Source organism: Bidens hawaiensis, unplaced genomic scaffold (genome assembly GCF_021521415.1).
Source record: "Bidens hawaiensis isolate Kalapana, Puna unplaced genomic scaffold, B.hawaiensis_p1.1 tig00029292_1, whole genome shotgun sequence".
In the NCBI taxonomy this organism is placed as follows: Eukaryota; Viridiplantae; Streptophyta; class Magnoliopsida; order Asterales; family Asteraceae; genus Bidens; species Bidens hawaiensis.
This window is the reverse complement of record NW_027494829.1, coordinates 25,863-38,793: the sequence shown is the minus strand read 5'-3', so window position 1 is coordinate 38,793 and position 12,931 is coordinate 25,863.

Below are 12,931 nucleotides of genomic sequence, written 5' to 3'. Positions count from 1 at the left end.
CCAATTGGGTCTCGTGCGTGCCTCAGTGGGATTGAGCTCTTACAGTCAACGTTGAAGGATTCCACAATCACCTTAGTGTTCTTATTGTAAACACAAAAAGCGGGTTTTTTGGCAGCATATCGAACAAAATAACACTCATCGGCCTTCTCAGCAAATATGGGATCTTGGTTAGCACTTGTTTGAAGCAAGTAGGGCTTCCATAACATGTCAGACACGACATGATAAGACACGATGACCTGTTGCGCCAAACACGAACACAACATGGTAACTAATCATGTCATTTTTTCCAAACACGAATGCAAACCTGTTTAGTAACAGGTTAACCTATTAACACATGTTAATGAACTTGTTTAAAAACACAATGAATAATACATGTGTAACGAAACCAAAATTTTCAAAACAAGCATAAAAGTTTTAGTTAATAGATTATCTATAACTTATTTGAAACAAATAAGTACAAATCTATAACATACTAGAAACAAAGACGTCAAATGCATAACATACTTGAAACAAAAACCATAAAAGGAAATCATAATATCCATAAAAAAATATAATACCGGTTCAGACATGCGTTAGTGAAACGTCGATTGTATGTAGACTTCAGGTTTAAGCCTTTAGGAGTATATATATGTATTTATTTTTTTAAAGCAAAAATCTACACAGGTTACAAACATGTTAAAAGGTCTTTAACCTGCTAGGAAACGAATTTAAACATGTCTTAAATAGGTCGACCTGTCTAAGACACGAAACCTATTAAGCTCAAACCCAAACATGTTAAAACCTGTGTCGTGTTGTGTTAACATGTCTGTGTTAAAAATTGACAGCCCTAGAAGCAACGTGCGTGGACATCCAAACGTTTTAAAGTAGATGACTTGCGGCTTGGTATGATAACAGACTTCCAAAGGAGCCTTCTTTATCGCTTGTTAATTAGCACACGGTTTTGTATGAAGCATGTTGCATTGATGGATTCACACCAAAACAATAACGTAAGCTTTGAGTCTGATAGCATTGTTCTTACGGCTTCAATCATTGTTCTATTTTGACGTTCGGAAACCCCATTATGTTGTGGAGTGTACGGGGCACTGAACTAGAGGTCTATCCCTTTTGATTGACAAAAGTCATCCACGGTTCTATTTCCAAACTCCGTTCCATTATCACTCTTGATAAACTTAATCTTCTAATCAGTCTGATTCTCCACAAGAATTATGAACTTGATTAAAAACTGTGCGGTTTCGTCCTTGTGTCCTAGAAGAATAGTCCAGCCGAAACGCGAGAAATCATCAGTAAAAACAAGACAATGGTCTTTTCGGCCTATTGTGAGTGCCTGAATGGGACCAAATAAATCCATGTCTAACAGCTGAAGAATGGTTTTAATGGAGTTGACAGTCTTGGGCCTGTGAAGGAGCTTGTGCTGCTTGCATTTAGAGAACAAAAGACATTTTTCAATTCAAGAGAGTGTTTAAATTCTTAAAATTAACATGACCAGGACGTCTATGCCATAATGATGAATCGTTCTCCGTGGCTTTAGGAATTAAACATGAAGCAGTTCGAAGAGAGTGTGAACTGTTCATATCCAATATGTAAGCATCGGTGTGCCTCAGAGTACACATCAAAATCCATTCGTCAGGGACTTTAAAACCTGGTTTTAGAATCAAGCATTTATATTCAGTAAACAATGTGGAGAATTTCTTGTAGCAGATTTGTGAAAAGCTTAGCAGATTGTGATTAAGTTGCTCCACGAGGTTAACGTCATCAAAGGTTAGGATGCCATTTGAAACTTTTCCCATCTTCATTATGTTCCTTTATATGTCTCCAACAAAGAAAACGTGTCCACCATCAAACGATTGAACGTCGAACAGCAAAGACTCGTCCGCAGTCATGTGTCGGGTACAGCCACTATCTAGGTACCAAATACTATTGGCATACCTTCTTGACTGACCCTACACACATTAGCAGTAAATTAGACATGGGTTCCCGAGACTTAGTTGTCTCGGGAAGATCTACCATGAAATCAACAAATTTATTTTGTTTTCCTTGAAAATGAAATGTTGTGGTGAGTCAAAATCAAAATAACGGTCCCTAGGAATCCACACTGAATCATGTTTCCTGTTTTTGGTTGATCTTTTGGACCGTCTTCTTCTTGGTTTTAAAACAAAATCCTCATCTCTCTCGATCTTTTTATTCCTCTTTTCATTTGTTTTGAGTGGGTTCTTAGATTTTTTAACCCTTTAATCCCTTTTTGATCTTTTATTTTTGGTTATCCAAAAAGGGTTTCTTGTTTACTTACAGTTGTTGGATCCCATGTCCATTTAACTGGCAGAACTTTCAGATTGATCAGTCCTTGTTCTTGTACTCGGTACATCATTAGAACGGGACTGATTAAACTAACTATTCATTTCTTTCTGTTGTCAATGCCAATTCTTGCAATTTCTTGCAAGGTGAGAAGGGTTACCACAAACAAAACAACATTTTCTCCTAGAGAATCTATAGGACTCATCAAAACTATGATACGATTGTTGTAGTGGGAAATGTGATTCTTGGAAAGGAACATGACCGTAAAAACCATATGTTTTGTAACCTCTCATCAAAAGAATTTGTGCAAAATGACTCAACAAAATTTTGTTGATAGGGACCATAGTAGTTGTTATCAAGATAGTTGTACGATTGAGGATTTTTCAAATGATTAGTTGTTTGAGAAAATGAATTTTTGGGTGGTGGAATATATTTTCCTAATGTACTTTCCTTTCCATTTTTAAAAACATTTCTTTTGTTAGTGTTGTCCTCAATTTTACAACTTGTTGATGAACAACTAGTCATGTTTGCCTCATTGGCTCTCTTGCTATTTACATCATTCTCAACAAGGCATTCATCATAAATGATTTCACAATCACTAACTAAAACAAAAATATCATTTTCATTTAAAACATTTTGAAAAGTGCCAACATCAACACTATTACATTATTATTCGATGATGATGCCAATGTATTTGTCATATATTCATATGCATTGTTACAATTACAGACTGAGTTGACAAATGATCGTTTTAGATTAACATTGGAATAAAATAGTGAATTTAAAATGCTTTTTCTTCCACAACTCATGTTCTTTTCTACACACCCAATTCCTTCTATATGACATGTCGAACAAGATAAAACGCCATTAGATCTAACTGACATAGGGATATGATCAATGGTTTTGGAGATAAGAAGAATATGCAATTTTAGTTTTGGTACATGACCAACCCCATACACCATTTCATCATCGGGTAGGGTATAGAAACTAAAGTGGGGTAGGTTAGTGTAGTTCTCATTGAACGGTGTTGGAACTGCTGCACTATCATAGCCTAATCCCGTCTTCTGTTTTACACCCATATGTGCTCCAATAATCTCATTGAGCTTATCAGACGCCATTTCAAACCTATCCACAACTATTTTTCTTTGAGCAAGGTCTAATTCTAGTTCTTCAATTTCAGCATTCAAATCAACTATTCTTCTTTCATGAAATTCAACTAGCTTGTTTGACTGAAATAGTTTTTCATGTAATATTGACATGTCATTGCTATGGGTTTTAATTCTAGTAGTGAATATCTTTTCGGCCTTTTTATATTCACCGTTCTGAATTTAAATGCCTAAGATTTAATTCATTAATGCGGCATTGTGAGTTCTATAATTCTCTATGTTATCAATACAAGATTGAGAATAGAGTTTGTGTACCTCGGGAATGTTAGAGGTGGCTTGATTTGCCTCTGACATGGAGCTTGAACACGCTTGATCCTCTGTAACAAAGGCCATTTTGGCAAAATTCAGTAGGTTTATCAGCTCAACGAATTGATCATCCTCCCACGCTGGCTTGGTTGTTTCAGTTGACTGGGTGATCAAGGCCCTTGAATTTGAGCTTGAGCCAAAGTTCTCATTTGATGAGTTTCCTTGACTGATTCGGGGAACTCGTTGGTTCGAAGAGCTATTTGACCCATTTTCTGTTTGTCGCTCCTTTTACCGCCTTCATTGTCTGGAATCTCTATGATCTTGATGTCATTGGCGGGTTTGGTTGGGTTTGTTTACTCTCTCGCAAAGTGCCCTGTTTCATTACAGTTGAAGCATCGAAGCTTGTAGGTCAAACCCAATTCCTTTCCCATCGGGGTCCATAAAGTTTTTTTCCCACATTTTCTCATAAAGTCTGATGCATGATGAACATCCATAGCTATTGGTAATTGATATCCATCTTCTTGAGGTGTTTCTTGTTCTTTTCGGGAATGTCTCCTTGTTGGGTTGAAGGAGGTAGAAGTTTTCCCTACAACAACTGCTGATGACTTGCCATAAATGCATGAAACAGTGCAATGTTTAAGTCATCATCTTGAGGAGTAGAGTTTGATGAGCTACCAACAAGCTTGTTAATCCCATGTGCCTTGAGGGCCTATTCAACAGCTTTGTTCACGGCATATTGAAATGAATTTGAGCTAGTTGATGATTGTCGACTTGTTGTGGACTTGAGCGCAGTATTCTGTGAAGATTGAGCATAATGCATTTTCACCACATTGACCGGATGAACAGTAGGATGAACTTTACTAAGGAAGTCAATGCTAACTCCTGAACCCGTAGAGATTGAGTGAGCTTACGTGATCACTTAGTTTGAGCTTGTCGTCCATTTCAAATGATCTTATTGTGGAGGTAAAGTCAGACAGTGTAAGGTAGAGAGTTCAATAACTTTTCATTGATTTCATATTGATCACAATCAATCCAAGTACTTCTCATTCAGGTGATCAATGTCCCAAATCTATTGATGAGAGTTGCAACAGTTTCTCTTTGAGTATGATTGAATGTGTTGAATTCTCCTTTCTACATTGGCTGTTTGTTGTTTCTTATCTTCAAGTTTCCTTCAAATTTATCAATCAAAGCATCTCAAAGTCCTTTGACAGTAGTGTGCTCTCTTAACATTTGAGATATTTCAAGTGAAAGGAACACACTAAAGGTACCATAGGGCTTTTGGTCATCAAGGATCATCTTCTTGTTATCATCATTATAGGCCGCAATAGGCTTGTCAACTAGTCTATCAGTAGTTATAGTGGTAGTTAGATGAGCATCGTTTTCAATAGATCTAAGAAGAGTACAATCATTACTCCTTAGATAGTTCTTTAACCTCCACTTGGATTCCTCAAAGTTGCTGTTCATGTTGAGTAATTTTGGGGGCTTGTCGGTACCAACCTCGTTTTCAAATATTAGGTATGTCTTCAACATTTCAGGATCAGTCGTCATATGAGTTGATCACAATTTAACCAATACAATCAGCAACAGTTTATGTTCTAAGTAGCAAGTGCAAAAGGATCAAGTATTAAATGAATTGAATTTGTGTTGAATCGAACTCAAAATGAATCGAATCGAATAGAAATTTGAATCGAATAGAATTGCAAATTGAATCAAATCGAATAGAAACTCGATTTGATTTGTTTGTGATTCGATTCGAATTGTTTCAAATCTCAATGTGATTGGTTTCTAGTCTCGATTCGATTGTAAACTTGATTAATAGTTTGAGACTCGATTCGATTGGTTTCCAGAAAGTACAAGTTTCACTTTTTGCACGAATTTTCACACAAGTACACTTTTTCCCATTTATTAAAACTCGATTAATCTAACAAACAACCCGATTAACACTTTGTTAATCTTCAAATACAAGCTTCTAGCCAAACAAACACACATTCACAAACCCGAATACTTATAACACTTATTTCAAGCCCGTAAGCACACAAGTAAGCCTGAAACCCACTTTTACCACTTGAAAACAAGTCTGAACCACACAACAAGACCAAAATCCAAGGTTGTAACCAAAGAACTACAACTAGTAGAGTTGAAAGCTCTGATACCAATTGTAGGTCCTTAGAACGGATCAAACAACAAGTTCTTAGATCAATCTCTCTTTACTAGCTAGCGGAAATCACTGGTAAGCAACAGAGATCACGGATCATGATGGTGTTCGGTTTATTACTGTAGGAAGAAATGAAGAGGGAGAGCAGAGAGTGTTGTTGGATATATAAGATTATTTGCAAAAGGTTGTTGAGTGCGTGGGTATGATTTCCTATTTATATGAGAAGCATGACATGCCTCTTTCCCCATTGGGCTTTGTTTATATGGCATCGGGCCCAAACATACAATAAACGAAACTGAAAGCTAATAAGATACATCATTATAGAGACGAACATATACAAAAGACTATTATATAAAACAAGGCTCTACACATAAGTTTATATGATAGAAGAACCTAAATAAGTACTTTTCCATATTTCACTAATAGGTCTTCTAATATAATTTTGTCATATTAAAATATATAAAAATGTAGAAAGGCACGAAAATTTTCGTCTATCCAATTTTCATATGCCCGTTCATTTGTTTTAAATTCACGTATTTGTAAAAAAATATATTTAAAATAATTATTCCTTCTCCTAAGTTTGTCAATTAAGATTGTATAATTTTTTTATTCTTTTTACATGCATGTTTAAATAATTTCTCATAAAAATTTAAAAAATATATTAAGATTTTTATGATATTATGTAAGGCCTCGTTACCGGTGTAATACATTGGACGTTGGATTTACTCATAAACGCAATTCTAAAGATCAGAGTTAATTAAAAACCATCGTGCAATAATATAAAACATCAACCATTCGCTACAAAATATCCATAATTTTGTCTTTTAAACATAACATAAAATATAACATTCAAAACATCATGACAATCTTCAGATGCCAGCCTCTTCAATCCTGCCATGTGTCCATCTCAAACCAGCTGCCTCAATCTGTTAACCTGCGTGCATACTAAAAGTCAGCTACGCTGAGTGATTTCTAGTTAATCACATAACTTACTTCAGATACACATATACGTTCCCGAAGGTATGCATTACATACATAACATGTACTTCATTCGTTCATACACATTTATAACTAACCTTACGTTATAAAGGGCATTTCACCCTACATACCTCGGATATTATTAGGGTCCGGTACCCTCCATCCTCGGATATTATTAGGGTCCGGTCTCCCTTCATCCTCGGATATTATTAGGGTCCGGTACCCTCCATCCTCGGATATTATTAGGGTCTGGTCTCCCTTCATCCTCGGGTATTATTAGATTCCGGTACCCTCCATCTTCGGATATTATTGGGGTCTGGTCTCCCTTTCTTCCATACCTTCATACCATACCTTTTTACATACATAATTGTAAGTTTCATACATATAAACATCACTCATTCTTCATACACAACAATTTCATCATCAAACCTTTACCTGGCAGTACATGCAATATCCGAAGATCGTTCATGTACCGAAAAACAGTCAATCATACCTTTCACATAAAACATATATGGCATAAACTTATCACATTGGATAAGTGTATTAACTAATCACATCGATTAAGCACACAACCCAGAAAACATAACGAGGAATGGGGCTAGAAACTCACCTGAACGCGATTACGTTCACCGTTTATAGTTAATCCTTTCTTGAGCTGAGCATTACTAACTGTATAATCATACATACGTCTCAATTATCTATCGATATCCATATCGTATTCCTAGTTTAATTATAACCCACAACGAACGGGGGTCCGGGGGCAGCGCCCCTGGCAGCGGGGTCTAGGGGCGGCAGCCCCTAGCAGGGCCCTGGGGACCCTGGCTGGGGTCGAGCTGTCTTATCATATTTTCCATTAGAATTTTAAATTATTATCTAATTCGCTAACTCATTTGCCATAACAAATTAAGCCTGATTCGTTAACTAATTCGTTATCTCAACATGATCTGATTCGTTACTTGGTTCTTAACGAATTGGGCTCATAACGAACTGGTCCTTATAACGAATTGAACCCTATAACGAATGACCCCTCTGTAACGAATTGAACCTTCTACTTCGTTATCTCCTTTAACGAATGACTATAACGAATTAGGGCTAATTCGTTATATTTTCCTTAACGAATCTGGATACGAACTAAGGCTAGTTCGTTAGGTTTCTTGTAACGAATCATCTGACGAATTACCTCTAATTCGTTAACTTCCCCGCTAACGAATTACCTCTAATTCGTTAACTTTCCGTTAACGAATTAGGGTTAGTTCAGAGAATGTCAGAACATTCTCTGACATCCTTAACCTCGTATAACCTTTTCCGGCGCCGTCGCCGGAAAACCGCGGATTCGCCGGAAAAATGAGTTTTAACTCGTTTTTCACCGTTTTTCGCCCCGTTCGATCCAGATCTGAGCTAGGGCGATCTCTAAGCTCATCTTAGGCTTGGTTTATACCCGATTCCACCTGGATCTCGTGACTTAAACGGTTTAACGGTGACGGTTCGCCATTTCGTGATTATATCTAACGGTTTTATGCTCAAACAACATCATACTATCATTACCTCGGGTTGATTCTCGGTTTCTTGGTGATTTCGGCTAGAGAGAGAGACTAGAGAGAGAGCTTAAGTGTGTGTTTTGATGGTGTAATGGAATATGTGTGAAATGAAATTAAAGGTATATATAATTATTGATCATGGGCTTAAGCCCATGGTCTTTCCTTCTTTCTTTGATAACCCAAGTCTATAACCCATATCCATTTACCCAACACTAGCCCGACTCATAATAACTCGTAGATTCATTTATTAACCGAAACTAGAAAAACGGGATGTTACATATTAACATGTCAATGGTATGAGTTTCGATAAGGTTGTATAATAAAATAGGATAAATACAGGTATAAGAAAATCTAAAAAATCTTTTAAATATTTTATAGAATTATTCTTTATAGATGGTCGTCACGAATACTTGTTAATCAACCTCTTTAAGTTTTAATTAAAGGAGGTATATCTCTCCACTTATCGGTTGACCTTCCGATAATGTTAAAATGATTAGCATACTCTTTTTGATCTTCTATAGTACGACTTGTAAGAAATTGAAAAAGAATGTATATGTTGGGTATGAATTAATCACTATTTACCTTAATTCAATTAGATCTACAACGATGATTTGGATGATTTGTGTTGTTATTAGATTGCCGATATGGGCGCCGAAGGGCTCCAATTTGGGCACTGATGGGTGCGGAACATCACCAAAGGGCGTCCTTGGTAGGGGCGCGGTGGAGAGAAAATGGGGTGGGCCCCACCCCCAACGACTCTTTTTTTGACCGTTTAAATTAAAAAATCTATAAATATATATCATTGACTCAATCTCTGAAAATATATCCTACGCCTCTTTAAACTTATAAATTTTTCTTCAAAAATATGTATTCCAAATAGTCTTCGACACCCGAATACTACCCCAATCCCGACGTAAATTTAGACTCGGATTCAGAGGATGAAGTGATATTTAGTGTTATTCGAGAGGTTGCCCAAATCATAGTCGAACATTGCGAAAGCTCACAACCACGAACAAGAGGACCTCATTTCCAACGAGATCGTGTAGGTGCTCATTACCGGTTGATAAAAGATTATTTTTCGTCGGACGCGACTCTTTATTCGGAACGATTTCGGCTCCGTTTTCGGATACATCATGAAGGAGTATTTACAGATTTCGGAGACAGTGGCTCGTGAAGCCCTTCACACGTTCTACAAATGCGAGTATTATTATCATTTTAATTATTTTTTTCTAAAACTTCTTATTTAAATTGTAAATTTTATAAACTGGCCTAAAAATTATTAATACTGTGTATTCCTCAACTATTTCATAAAAAATATTTAGGAGGACGACTCAAAGTGAAAAATATAGGAGGTGCATCAACAAATACACAGTTTTTTCGGGATGCTTGGTAGCCTCGATTGCACACACTGGCCTTGGGAAGCCTGCCCAGTAGCTTGGTAAGGTTAATATCATCGGGTAATCATGATGACCCAACAATTATGCATGAGGCTCTTGCATCATTTGATCTTTGGATATGGCATGCGTTTTTTGGGATGCCCAGTGCAAACAATCTTTACATGCCCGACTGACCATAAACGAAAATATTTCAAGAAAAAACATGAGTCAGCCAGAAAGGACATCGAAAGGGCATTCGGGGTATTAAAGAAACGCCAGTCTATCATTAGACATTCGGCTCGCTTTCAGCAAATGGATAAGTTAAGAAACATAATGTATGCTTCATACTTGAATTATCTTGCATAATATGATATTGGAGGACTTGGGTAGAGCAATTTGTCAAAGCGAGTACAACGATGAGCCAAAGCCGATCTCAACACTAAACGAAGATGAGAAACTTGTTATTTTAATAAGAACACGAAGAAGGTAAACGAATTTCAGTCTTCGATCGGATTTGATTGAACATCTTTGAAGGAACAAGCAACATGACGGTGAAGACGACAAATAAATCTAGTTGATTTTTTTCTAGTTTTTATTTATTTGTATTTATATTTAATTTAGTTTTTTTTTGGTTTTTATTACTATTGTATTTTATATATTTTTTGTTTTTTTGTTATATATAAAAACAAAAAAAAAACAAAAGTTTAAAGGGCATCCCTCACCATAGAAACAAGTGTTATAATATTTGCAAATCTTGTGCCACAAGGATTTCTCATTCTTTGACGTTGTGAATAGAATACATGTCACTTGTACGAGATGTTCGCATTTCTCACATAAGTCACATCCGGAGCATACGTACAAATTTCTTATGTAAGGCATTATCATTACACTCCCTGTTGAATTCATTCAGTGACACATTAATATCACATCACATTTCAATTCCTTTCAATGTAATAGGGAAATGAATTGCTCCTACGTCACTCTCCACTCTCCCTGTTAAGTAAAAGCAATTATTTGAACTTTTAAAAATAATTGATAATTGAAGAAACACAGATCCGCTCCCCTTAACGGGTCTTGGGTCCAATGAGTCCACAGGGTAGGATACGATAACAACTAACTCAATATGAGTACAACTTCCCAAAGTCCAGTGACTGGAACCTGCAAAACAGACACCGTGAGTCTCTTCACAGGAAGGACAAGAGGGGGGTCTTCCCGTAACCACCCTCCGGCGTGAGAATCAGTATCGTTCTTAAGAGAGAAAGTACTAAAGTATTAGAGTAAGTACAGTGAGAGTGAATGTGAATGAATACCTCATGCAGGTTGACAAGGTATTTATAGCCGAATGATGTGGGAAGGTGATTGGGCTAGCTGTCCCTTTCTAGAAGATCTTAATAACCATCTGGACGCGTGTCCCTTTGTGATAGGTTGAGTTATACGTCCCATGTGCATGGGTATAACAACGGATGTCCTTCATTTATTGGCTGAAGAGTCACGTATTCTCCAAGTAACAATCGTGTTAATTCTTCTAGAAGGTAATTAGTTATCCGCAGCTGTCCTGTTGGTATTGCCTCCTCGTCATCTCAGCGGACGAATGTCTTGTCCTGCGAATGACGTCTGAGGGTTCCAGGATGCTTCCGCATACGTCAAGTGGGTGTTTCTTCTTAGACGGTTAAGCGGGTGATCCGTATATCCCGTGGATGACTTGTGAGGAGCCTTTAGTTGACCCGCGGGTAGTACCTTAAGGGTCTTTGGGTCTTTTTGGTACCCTACCTCTATAAGTCCCCCCAGTCCAGTGTTTCTTCCGCGTGAAGTTTTTTATGCAGGTGAAATTTTGGACTTAATGCATTTAGGGGTTTTTGAATCTTGTAAGTTGTTGAAATATCATTTGTTGGAAACTATGGATAATCATGAAAAAGGACAAGCTGACCACTTGCAGGCGCGTGAACAGTTGATGGAATGTTTATGACGGCTGTCACTGTACCCCTCTGTGCGCCTTTTTCTCTTTTTCAAACTTCCCGCGTGATGTGGCGATTTTTGATTGAGCGATGATTTTCTCTCTCCACTGTTCATATCCCATCGAATTAATTGCGATGGGTATAAATAGTGGAGGTTACTTCTTTTTGAAGTTTATCGCCTTTGATTTCTGAATATCTTTCTTCTTTTTCTTTCTGAAGATTTCGATCAATCACTAAATCTCCCCAAGTTTGTTCATTGTTCTTCGTTTCTATATGTTATAATGATGGATGGTCAATCTGAAATTGATGAAGTAGAGATTCAGTGGGATCGATCAGACTACGAAAGGTTGATCGAAACCTACGGTATTCCACCAGAGTGGGGACCTGAGTTCCCCTCTGCCGGGTCTATAGCTAGCATGCCACCTCCTAGCAAGATGGCTGTGTTTGTTGACTACTGTTGGTGCATGATGTCAGTAGTTCAGTGTCTAGTGTCTGTAATAGAGTCGTTTGGATTTGTGTTTGTATGTAAGCGAAGTTAGCTAACAAGTTCGCTGATATAGGCGAACTTGTTAGACAAGCGAAGTTAGGGACAACTTCGCCTGAACATGCCAGGCGAAGTTGTCGTGTTATATATTGATTAGGTTACGGCTTAATCAATAACAGCAAACAGTAAGAAGTTTTATTATTCGAGTTTATGAGTCAAAGAGTCCTGTAATCAGTGATTGATATCACGTGTTTAAGGTTGCAATATAACGAGTATTTGTTTATTGTAACGTGTGTTCGATTGTGTTAACTCGTATCGTCTTCTACGCTCGTAACGTCTTACGTAGGGATTCCGCACCTACGTAGAACGAGATATCTCGTGTAGATCCGGCTGGGAACCTACAATTGGTATCAGAGCTTTTGCTCGATTGTGTGGTTCGGGATTATCACGCGGGTGTAGAAATCGTTCCGTTCGACTATTCGCGGGACGAGTTTTCTGAGTTTTTGTGTTATACTCACCTCCTACAATCATAAACAACCCATAACACCTTCACAAACCTCGTAAAATCCAGAAATCTGACCTGCATATTCATCGTGTTCATCAGGCGAAGTTGCCGTCACTATTCGTAGGGTTTCAGCGAAGATATAAGGTTAAGCGAAGTTATCCACAACTTCGCCTACCTTCTCAAGTTCGCCTTTATCAGCGAAGTTACCCACAACTTTGCCTACTTCACAAGTTCGC